This window comes from Oncorhynchus mykiss, chromosome 15 (assembly GCF_057628025.1).
Source record: "Oncorhynchus mykiss isolate SJ-2025 chromosome 15, ASM5762802v1, whole genome shotgun sequence".
Taxonomy (NCBI): Eukaryota; Metazoa; Chordata; class Actinopteri; order Salmoniformes; family Salmonidae; genus Oncorhynchus; species Oncorhynchus mykiss.
In genome coordinates this window covers 52947494-52960000 of record NC_143036.1, presented here as the reverse complement: position 1 = coordinate 52960000, position 12507 = coordinate 52947494, and the positions used below count along the sequence as shown (strand labels likewise).

Genomic DNA, 12507 nt, shown 5'->3' with positions numbered 1-12507 from the left:
AATAGTACGCATGTATAAACACCATGGGACCACGCAGCCGTCATACCGCTCAGGAAGTTGACGCGTTCTGTCACTTAGAGATAAACGTACTTTGGTGCGAAAAGTGCAAATCAATCCCAGAACAGCAGCAAAGGACCTTGTGAAGATGCTGGAGGAAACAGGTACAAAAGTATCTATCCACAGTAAAATGAGTCCTATATCGACATAACCTGAAAGGCCGCTCACCTAGGAAGAAGCCACTGCTCCAAAACTGCCATTAAAAAAGTCAGACTACGGTTTGCAACTGCACATCGGGACAAAGATCGTACTTTTTGGAGAAATGTCCTCTGGTCTGATGAAAATAAAATAGAACTTTGGCCATAATGACCATCGTTATGTTTGGAGGAAAAAGGGGGAAGCTTGCAAGGCGAAGAACACCATCCTAACAGTGAAGCACGGGGGTGGCAGCATCATGTTGGGGGGGTGGTTTGCTGCACTTCACAAAATAGATGGCTTCATGAGGATGAAAAATTATGTGGATATATTGAAGCAACATCTCAAGACATCAGTCAGGAAGTTCAAGCTTGGTTGCAAATGGGTCTTCCAAATGGACAATGATTCCAAGCATACTTCCAAAGTTGTGGCAAAATGGCTTAAGGACAACGAAGTCAAGGTATTGGAATGGCCATCACAAAGCCCCGACCTCAATCCAATAGAAAATTTGTGGGCAGAACTTAAAAAGCGTGTGTGAGCAAGGAGCCTACAAACCTGACTCAGTTACACCAGCCCTGTCAGGAGTAATGGGCCAACATTCATCCAACTTATTATGGGAAGCTTGTGGAAGGCTACCAAAAACTAATTGAATGTATGTACACTTCTGACCCACTGGGAATGTGATGAAAGAAATAAAATCTGAAATAAATAATTCTCTCTACTATTATTCTGACATTTCACATTCTTAAAATAAAGTGGTGATCCTAACTGACCTAAAACAGGGAATTTTTACTAGGATTAAATGTCAGGAATTGTGAAAAACAGAGTTTTAATGTATTTAGCTGAGGTGTATATAAACTTCCAACTTCAACTGTGTGTGTGTGTGTGTGTGTGTGTGTGTGTGTGTGTGTGTGTATGTATGTGTGTGTATATATATATATATATATATATATATATATATATATATATATATATATAACACACACACACACGTAGACACATGTCTACGATTAAAACGCATAGCAACGATTAAAACATTCCCAAACCAGAAACCGTGGATTGATGGCAGCATTCGTGTGAAACTGAAAGCGCGAACCACTGCTTTTAACGGAAACATGACCGAATACAAACAGTGTAGCTATTCCCTCCGCAAGGCAATAAAACAAGCTAACCGTCAGTATAGAGACAAAGTAGAGTCGCAATTCAACGGCTCAGACACAAGAGGTATGTGGCAGGGTCTACAGTCAATCACGGATTACAAAAAGAAAACCAGCCCCTTCACGGACCAGGATGTCTTGCTCCCAGGCACACTAAATAACTTTTTTGCCCGCTTTGAGGACAATACAGTGCGACTGACACGGTCCGCAACCAAAACATGCAGACTCTCCTTCACTGCAGCCGACGTGAGTAAAACATTTAAACGTGTTAACCCTCGCAAGGCTGCAGGCCCAGGCGGCATCCCCAGCCGCGGCCTCAGAGCATGCTCAGACCAGCTGGCAGGTGTGTTTACAGACATATTTAATCAATCCTTATCCCAGTCTGCTGTTCCTACATGCTTCAAGAGGGCCACCACTGTCCCTGTTCCCAAGAAAGCTAAGGTAACTGAGCTAAACGACTACCTGCCCGTAGCACTCACTTCCGTCATCATGAAGTGCTTTGAAAGACTAGTCAAGGACCATATCACCTCCAACCTACCTGACACCCTAGACCCACTCCAATTTGCTTACCGCCCAAATAGGTCCACAGACGATGCAATCTCAACCACACTGCACACTGCCCTAACCCATCTGGACAAGAGGAATACCTGTGTGAGAATGCTGTTCATCGACTACAGCTCAGCATTTAACACCATAGTACCCTCCAAACTCTTCATCAAGCTCGAGACCCTGGGTTTCGACTCCGCCCTGTGCAACTGGGTACTGGACTTCCTGACGGGCCACTCCCAGGTGGTGAGGGTAGGTAACAACATCTCCACCCCGCTGATCCTCAACACTGGGGCCCCACAAGGGTGCGTTCTGAGCCCTCTCCTGTACTCCCTATTCACCCACGACTGCGTGGCCATGCACGCCTCCAACTCTATCATCAAGTTTGCCGACCACACTACATTGGTAGGCTTGATTACCAACAACGACAAGACGGCCTACAGGGAGGAGGTGAGGGCCCGCGGAGTGTGGTGTCAGGAAAATAACCTCACACTCAACGTCAACAAAACAAATGAGATGATTGTGGACTTAAGGAAACAGCAGAGGGAGCAGCCCCCTATCCACATCGACAGGACAGTAGTGGAGAGGGTAGTACGTTTTAAGTTCCTCGGCGTACACACCACGGACAAACTGAATTGGTCCACCCACACAGACAGCGTTGTGAAGAAGGAGCAACAGCGCCTCTTCAACCTCAGGAGAATGGAGAAATTCGGCTTGTCACCAAAAGTACTCACAAACTTCTACAGATGCACAATCCTGTCGGGCTGTATCACCGCCTGGTACGGCAACTGCTCCGCCCACAACCACAAGGCTCACCAGAGGGTAGTGAGGTCTGCACAACGCATCACCGGGGGCAAACTACCTGCCCTCCGGAACACCGACACCACCCAATGTCACAGGAAGGCCATAAAGATCATCAAGGACAACAACCACCGAGCCACTGCCTGTTCACCCCGCTATCATCCAGAAGGCGAGGTCAGTACAGGTGCATCAAAGCAGGGACCGAGAGACTGAAAAACAGCTTCTATCTCAAGGCCATCAGACTGTTAAACAGCCACCACTAACATTGAGTGGCTGCTGCCAACACACTGACTCAACTCCAGCCACTTTAATAATGGGAATTGATGGAAATTGATGTAAAATATATCACTAGCCACTTTAAACAATGCTACTTAATATAATGTTTACATACCCTACATTCTTCATCTCATATGTATATACTGTACTCGATACCATCTACTGCATCTTGCCTATGCCGTTCTGTACCATCACTCATTCATATCTTTATTTACATATTCTTTATCCCTTTACACTTGTGTGTATAAGGTAGTAGTTTTGAAATTGTCAGGTTAGATTACTCGTTGGTTATTACTGCATTATCGGAACTAGAAGCACAAGCATTTCGCTACACTCGCATTAACATCTGCTAACCATGTGTATGTGACAAATACATTTTATTTGATGTACACAGAACTCACACACCAGGGTCTCAGTTAGCCGCTAATAGCCAGCTTTTGGCAAATACATTTGACCGGTCATGCTTGTCGGTTTCGAAAATAATTTGAATAATTTTGTGGAATTAAATTGGCCCGTGTGTATTTTCACTAGTCGTTAGGTTTATCACACAAGCACAGCATACAGATGCAGAGCCTATGATTGGAAAATCTGTCACACAGCGTGAGAGCTGCTGCTACAGATTCCTCAAACAGCTCATTTATTGCTGCTGGAGTGAAACTTGCATTTATAAGCCCAATCATTGCGTAACAATTCTAAATACAATCGCGTGTTAACTGTTTTGATGGCCCCGATTTTAAAAAGAGCTACTATTTTTATTTCTCAACTGTTAATTAAAACACTTCCCATTCTCCAATCAAGTTTATATAGGTATCGGTACGCTTCAGCATGTTACACACCACTTTGTGATGAGCTGGAAGCTGTATGTGTTTTGAAAACACTTATTTAAAGGTTTGAAACCTAAATGTTTTAATTCATTTTATGAGGCATGACTTACCTTGCTTCAAAGTAAAATCCGACCATTGAAACATGGGGGCAATTCTTCTCTAAAGACTTCCATAAACCATTGAAACCAGTAGCATATTTCTCTCATGTTCTATTGGTTTTCAAATCAACTTTCTTTCAATACTCACACTAACCATACAATTTGTGACATGAATTGAGTATATAGTATACTTATTGGTTATAGTTAGTTTGCAAAAAGTTCCCCGATGTCGTACCAAATTCGCCAGAATACAAAGTAAACAAGCAGTGTACACTATTTCCGAGCTTTTAGGGCCCATAATGCAATACTTCAGAAAATGGGCGTAGCTTCACAACATTTTCAGATTTGAAGGAAATGGCGGAAAATATGTTGGAGTCAGCCATGTTGGAGTCAACAGAAACCAGAAATTACATGATAAATATTCCCTTACCTTTGACGATCTTCATCAGAATGCACTCCCAGGAATCGCAGTTCCACAATAAATGCTTGATTTGTTCGATAATGTCCGTTATTTATGTCCAAGTAGCTTTTGTTAGCGTTAGGTACACATATCCAAACGCTCGTGTGTTTGGACAAAAACTTTGGACAAAAACTTCAAGAAGTTATATTACAGGTTGAAGAAACATTTCAAACTAAGTATAGAATCAATCATTAGGATGTTTTTATCATAAATCTTCAATAAAGTTCCAACCGGAGAATTCCTTTGTGTCTACAGAAGCAAGTCGATATCATGTGGAATGCGCGTGACCAGGAAATGTCTCTCTGCCAGTAAGCTGACTCATTCCGCTCTTATTCTGTCCCACAACACAGCAGAAGCCTCATTCAAATTTCTAAAGACGGTCGACATCTAGTGGAAGCCGTAGGAAGTGCAACTTCATTCATATCCCAATGTGAATTCAATAGGGCCTGGATTGAAAATATACCAACCTCAAATTTCTCACTTTCTGTTTGGATTTCTTCTCAGGTTTTTGCCTGCCATATGAGTTATGTTATACTCACAGACATCATTCAAACTGAGTGTTTTCTATCCAACACTAATACTATTATCCATATATTAGCAACTGACACTGAGGAGCAAGTCGTTTACTCTGGGCACCTTTCATCCAAGCTACTCAATACTGCCCCTGCAGCCATAATAAGTTAAGTATGTAGTATACAGAATGTTAGTATGGTTATTCAAACATAGCTCTATTCATATTAGCAACCCATGCTAGTTGTTGCATCTTTAGATGTCCCCTCTTTCGAAATTTCAAACAAATATTTTTATCTCTGTCACATTAAACCGCTTGCAGTTTGCTTTTGACAACAGTGTTTTTCCGCTAATTGCATTATGGAACAAACACTTTTTTTGTAGCTTACTGCCTTGTGCGCACTGCTAAACTTATAATGTGAAGAAATAATAATTTATCAACATTTTTAATCTAAACGTTCTGATCTGTTGCATCAGCCTCATTGCTTTTTAAAGATTTATTTTTTTTTTAATGTAGGCTAGGCCTACTAGTTGTATGAATTTGGGATCTATCATCCCATAATTGTCCCAGAGTCTGTTTGGAATAGCCTATTTCTTTCTTGCACAGAACGACAAGCTGACCATAAGAATAGGTCAACCGTTCTACTATGTGGGATATTACATGGACATAGGCTAGTGATTTTGCTGTTTTGTTACTCGTCTTGTTGGCTGATGAAAAGTCAATGTGGCCGTTATTCTTACATCTTCAAAGTGCGCATTGGAATTCGGTAAGAAGGGCGTACGCTGTTGCATCCTCGAGTTGCATGTTCTGTGAGGATAAATCATCGAAATGTGATTTTTGTCAGTGGGTGGACGCCCTAATCAGGTTATGCGCCCAATGCAAATGGGTCCGGTAAATTTCTCAAATGTCTGTTAAATTAAAATGCTGCCGATCAAAAGTCAGGCGCCACATTTTCCTAATGGAAACCCTGACGCGCACACAATTCAGTATACACACGTACACAAACCTCACACACACAGACCCACATTCACTTTCTTCATCTCCACAATCATCAATCTTCCCTGCACCAAAGTATAAAAAAAAAGACCTTCATTTTACATCATCCAGCGGGACAGACCATCATTTCAATTCCCTCACTGGACAAACCAAGTGGAAAATATCCCAATAGCCATGCATAAACATGACCCTAATGTTTTCCCCCCTGAGGCTGCTCTCTCCCTGGCATACTAAGTGGCTGTGGGTGGAACATGTGTTTACGACCAGGCAGGACCACTCTGTCCGACATGGCACCCTTATCCCTTTGACTAGGACCCATAGGGCTTTAGTCAAAAGTAGTGCACTATGTAGGGAATAGGGTGCCATTGCAGACTCTGACTCTATCTCTGTGCTGGGGCAGTTAGCACTTGGTCTATCTGTGGTGGTGATTCGGATGCAGGCCCATACATCTGCTCTGTATTCCAGGGCTGTGGATGAAGGCCCCGGCGGGAGACCAGAGAGCATGTTGAGAATATAGCAGTGTATTATCTACTGTTTGATGGGTTCAGATCATGTTTTTACAATGATGAGGGCCCCTTGGGAAGATGAGAAAGAGGAGGAGGAGGAGAAGAAGGGAACGACGAGGGACAGAGAGCAAAGGAAAGAAAGTCTGACAGGGACAAAGTGAGAGAGGGTGCGGGGGGAGAGAGACAGGCTTTTAGAGAGGGAGGACAGAGGGAAGGGGGTAGTGAGAGACTAATATGTTTCCATCTTTGTGTAGATAAGACCCAGGCCAGGTTAGTTACACATCTGTCACGTCAGCCTCCAACGGCCATGTCATCCACTGCCCCCCAGTCATCTCAATACAACCACTCAGACAAAATCTAGTCATTATTTAAACATAACTTTCTCCAGCCCAAGGTCTCTCTCAAGATCATAATAACTCCGCTTTAAGATGACACGTTTTGAGTTATGCAGATGTCTATATGAGTGAATGGAGAAAGTTGTAATGCCAGGGACAGACAGATACAGAGTGAGTGAGGCTATATTGAGTGACAGAGACTGGGGAAGCCTTGGCTCCTGCCCTCATGCCTGGTGCTGTGGGATGGAGAGAAAGAGGTGTGTCGGATCAAACAGATTTCTCTGCCTTGACCTCCGAATGGTGTTGTTAGGTCAGGACTCCTCTCCATCTTTATTCTCACTAGTTTTAGACAGACACACACATTCCATCTCTACTGTACTGCCAGTGTCTTCACCTCTATTCCTTTTCTTACTCTACATTCTCATCTTCCTCTTTTCAATTCTGCTGTCTATCTCCACTTGCCATTCTCTCCTCATATTCATTCTCATTCCCTCCTTTCCTCCACCCATCCTCTCATCCTTCCCTCCACAGGCCAGATGGCCAGCCCACCCTCCTACCTCCGGTCCAGGTGCAGGAGCTGAACGTGCTCTCCACGGGCATGTTGAACAGTGTGCAGCGCCTCTTCTCCCACCACATGATTGAGACTTTTGGCTGTGACTACTCCACCAGCGGGGTGACTTTGGAGGCCCTGCAGGCCAAGCTCAAGGCCTTCCTGGAGCTTCGCACGGCCGATGGGCCCCGCCATGATACATACGTGGTGTTCTACAGCGGGCATACGCAGCGCACCGGGGCCTGGGCACTGGCAGGTGAGGGTCACCATAGCTTACAGAGGCTGGCTGGCTTTATGGTTGGCTGGCTTGATGGTTGGCTGGCTTGATGGCTGGCTGGCTGGCTGGCTGGCTGGCTGGCTGGCTGGCTGCCTCTCCTCAACGCACAAGCTTCTTGCCTCTGTCTCTCATCTTCTATCAATGTTTATTTTGCACCTATTTATTTCCAGACTAGATCAAACATGAAAAAGACAGGATCAAAATAAGGTTATATGTTTGAATAAAACATGATGATGATTGTTTTGACAAACAATTTAAAGTTTTCCATTTGTTTCTGAGAAAAGTAGAAAATATTTTGTAGTCTGCCAGATGCAGTGTGTTCTATCTAACACCTTATTACTTGTTAGATATCACTGCACTGTTGTAGCTAGAAACACAAGCATTTCTCTACACCCGCAATAACATCTGCTGAACACGTTTATGTGACCACTAAAGTGTGATTTTTGTGGCTGTACTTTTCATGAATCCATCGCTCTTAGTAGAAATGAAGAGTCCCAACATTTTCCCAGTGTGATAACTGAAGCTGGCCTTCAGTGGCTGCCAACACACGCCCCACGCTTTATCACTGCGTGGTGCTGCTACGAAGGCGAGCTAGGTGACAATTAAACATGACTTGACCGTTAATGTACTCCCACTCGTAACTTTTCCTTTTCTCCATGAACCCAGACTACTTTGACCTTTTTTTGTCTTTACTCACCACCCACCTTAACCTTCTCAAATACATGCAGACAGTCATCGTGCCTCATCAGGCAAGTCGGCTGTAATGACTGTAGTAAATTAGTATTATTAACCCATTACCCAATTATTCTTTTAATGGATTAAGGAAGGAATATATTGTACATTGTAAGCTATGATTACAGTAACTTTTAAAACCTTTTATCAAACTAGCTACTAAACCCCTAACATTCAGGGTCAGTAAAAAAAAAACTGGTACGTATCGTCTTCCTAAAGATACAGATCCATCTACGGACCAATGCTTCTAGTAATATGTGTCAAAACATCAACGCAGCCACAGTGTACCACCCCGGTGCTCCCCTGAAACCCAAATTGTACTTTAAGCATCAGTTTGTCACGACCACACAGTGTATTGCTCCTCTTCACCAGTCCCTTTCTGAGCGGCTCCCAAACGGTAAAGAAATATCTTATCTTGGCTCCATCTACGGGCGCCTCTTAATCTTCCTGCCATGGAACCCACTGCCGTATTAATCCTCATGAAGGATACTGCTTGTCATACGCCGTGTCACAGTGTTTGAGCAGTGGAGGCCGAGGGAAAAACAACCCGAGCCCTGGCTGGCGTTGGAGCTTTACAGAACGGTCTGGGAAGAGCAGGATGGGGGGGGGGGGGTGTCTTTGGCACTCTCACTCAATCACGCAGGCTGCTCACGCACACATATACACACTCATACGTCGCTCACGTTTCTGCCACAGAGGAAGGGTGCCCAAAACAGAGAGCAGTCCCTGTAACTCAGGATTTAGACTAGGGATAGGCCATACAGGCGTGTCGTTGTAGATGGTATTCAGAATAACAATAGAGATGATTTGACAAATAACTTGACTATTCGCGTTCCTTTTGTTTACATTGTGCATGTTATGATATGAATCACATCAGCTTTTCGCAAATGGTTCCTTGTTTGTCCCAGCCTAAGACTAGGGTTGGGGTTATTAAAATGTTTATTTCTCTCTCTACCAGGAGGAGACTCTCTGCGTCTGGAGCAGCTGCTGGAGTGGTGGAAGGAGAAGAACAGCGGCTTCACCTCCCGTCTCATCCTGGTCCTGGACACGGAGAACTCCATGCCCTGGGTAAAGGAGGTCCGCAGGATGGAGGGAGTCTATGTGGCCGTGCAAGGGGCCGAGCTCGCCCCCGCCGGCGACATCACCTCGGAGTGGGTGGAGTTCAACTGCAACCCGGACAGCGCCACCCAGTGGTCGGAGAAGGGCAGGACGGTGGCGGCGGCCTACGAAACACTGGAGCGACTACACGCTCCATCTTCCCACGGGGAGCGACGTGGCCAAGCACTGGAAGACCCACTTCCCCCAGGCTACCTCTCCTCTGGTGCACCTATCCAACTGGTGCTGTGGGCTCAACCTCCTCTGGCTGTGTGGAGTGTGTCTGAGGTGCTTCAGGCGACTCAAACTGGGCTGGTTCCCTCCCAATATACTGGACACGGGACAGGGCATCAAACTGGTCCACTCATAGACTGACTGAGCTGTATGTCTGCCTGGGAGATCACTTGCCTGACCACTCACCCTGAATTGAATTCCTCTGCTCTATCAATCGCTACATACAGTCAGTCTGAAACTACCATCCTAGAAGTTGTTTGTGTGACTTCAAAACAAATGAATCAGTGATTGGTTAGATTTGTTTATGACAATCCAGTCAGAGAATCAAAGTTGATAACGTCATCAGGTAAGCAGGCTCTGGCCCAACCCATCGGTTTCTGGGACCAATCAGATTGGTCAGATTGTGTTCGCATTCTAGAAATCGTCGGGGAGGGAGGCTAATCCAGACTCATCGTGGAGAAGAAACGTCAGTTGGCCGGAGCAATGTGGATGGGTAGCCAGGCAAGGAGATCACAAGGGAGTTTCAGCAGGTAGCCTAGTAGTTAAGAGTGTTGGGCCAGTAACCGAAAGGTTGTTGGTTCAAATCCCCGAGCCGACTAGGTTGCCCTTGAGCAAGGCACTTAACCCTAATTGCTCCTGAAAGTCTCTCTGGAAAAGAGTGTCTGCTAAATGACTCAAATGTAAATGTGTTGACAATCATCAGTATCTATGGTAAGCCATGTGTAGACAATCACCAATAGTACATGTGGTAAAGTGGTCTCCACAATAGGCCTGTTTTCTATGGTAAAGCTATATCCATCACCGCAATCAGTCTTATCGCCATGAATGTATGGGCCTTGTATCTAATGGTATAAGTAGACAGTCTCCACAATATTCTATGGTTTACTGACATCCACCCTATGTGCCTTGTTACTTTGTAAATTGACATTGTGGGACATTGTACTTTATTTTGAAAATGCAATATATCATTATTTCATAAGTGTTTTTTTCTGGGAAGATATTTGTAATTGTTTGTCATGTTTATTTCCACTTTGGAAACTGATAGTATACAGGTTTTACCATTTGAAAATGTCTAGCCAAAGATTTTGGGACAGATTTTCATCAGTCTTGGCCAGTGTCTTGCCTTGCGTTTTGGTCTTGGTTTCTATTGACTGACTATTTGAAATCATGAGATGATTTATTACCTTATTTTAGCACCACATTCTGTTCTATTAGATGGATCCCAACAAAATGTGGTTAATTCATTGATTAGTTTTTTTAAACATGAATTTAGTAAATGTGCTGCGTCAGTGTGAGGAGGAAGTGTTGACAATTGGTCGGCCTGACAGGATCTATATAGCTGCAGGGATATACAGTACACAGCTCCCTGCCTGGCGCCACTTTGCTGCAGTTGTTTTGGCGTCGAATCCACTAAAAACAATGACTCACCACATGTAGCCTATCATTGCATCATAAACCGTTCACTGTGCCCTCATTGGTTTCGAGGGCCATGGTGACCCATATTGGCCAACCTTTCTGCTTCATTTGGTGCTTGTCTTGCTCTCTCTCTCTCTCTGTGATGCTGCCTTTATGATACACTGTGATGTTTATGCTAAAAAGGTCAAATTGTATTACTCTACATATAAATGAAAGCCAAGCCTTTTGTCTCGCTATGTCTTCGTTGTCCTGATTTGAACCATTGTGATGCCTCATCTCAGATTATGCTGGAATAATAAAGTGAATATGTGAAAAGTTGTGTACATGTGCTGGTCACTTATCTATTGAAATGAATTGCATTTTGTAAAAACCCTGTGCAGCTCAGCAACATTCTGGTATCTACCTGGACATTGAAACGGGAAGTTTACCCCAGAGATTAAAAGAGTCACTCAGTTTAGTTTGGAAAGCAGAGTCGATGGGTTCAATTGGGGCCAAATCGCCTCTACATAATTGCTTGTCTCTCAGTGGTGGTTTGAGAGGATAGGATGGGTAGAGAGAGGAGAAAGAGGAGGATACATAGAGACAAATCATGAAATAGCCTAGCCATCCGTTCCAATTCCAGACATTAATATGGCATGGTTTACAGACATTGAGCAAATATAGACCCTCGCTGTATAAATGTTAGTGTTGGCTGCAAATATTGGGTTTGGGAACCTAGAAGTCCGGACTGATGTAGGAATAATTGTCCTATGCTGCAGTAAAAAGCTTTCCGTTCTCTCTCTCACCGGGGAGTCTAGCTGGACACAAAGCTTTCACTTCACTTTAGTCCCCCTTTCCTCAACACGTTGTGGTGGACATTCACAAGAAAATGTTTTCCTAATACAAATCAAATCAAATTTGATTAGTCACATGGGCCGAATACAACAGGTGTAGTAGACCTTACAGTGAAATGCTTACTTACGAGCCCCTAACCAACAATGCAGTTTAAAAATAAATACAGAGTAAGAAATAAAAGTAACAAGTAATTAAAGAGCCACAGTAAAATAAAATAACAGGGGGGTACTGGTACAGAGTCAATGTGTGGGGGCACCGGTTAGTTTAGGTAATATGTACATACATGTAGGTAGAGTTATTAAAGAGACTATGCATAGATAATAACAGAGTATCAGAGGTGTAAAAGAGGGTATGGGAAGGGGCAACGCAAATAGTCTGGGTAGCCATTTAATTAGATGTTCAGGAGTCTTATAGCTTGGGGGTAGAAGCTGTTTAGAAGCCTCTTGGACCTAGACTCGTTCTGGTACCGCTTGCCGTGCGGTAGCAGAGAGAACAGTCTGACTAGTGTGGCTGGAGTGACAATTCTTAGGGCCTTCCTCAGGCAAAATTATGTGTGTGAGTGGTGCCATTACTCTCTCTCTCCTTAGTGGGGATCAAAGGCGCCGGTTTTAAAGGGAAGTTGGGCCGGTTTTATGACTTAACACCGGTCGTTAACTTTCTCTCTCTT

The 12507-nt window shown here is 44.1% G+C and overlaps 1 pseudogene across 1 annotated transcript in view; it reads left to right on the top strand.

Moving 5' to 3' along the window:
* The window catches only part of LOC110490230 (transmembrane protein 168-A-like), a 17834-nt pseudogene extending 6598 nt beyond the window's left edge, over nt 1–11236 (top strand). Inside the window, exons 3-4 of the transcript XR_016486738.1 lie at nt 7234–7508; nt 9220–11236. The product of XR_016486738.1 is annotated as a transmembrane protein 168-A-like (transcript). The remainder of the gene's footprint in view (nt 1–7233; nt 7509–9219) is intronic.
* Nucleotides 11237–12507: the final 1271 nt, after the last annotated feature.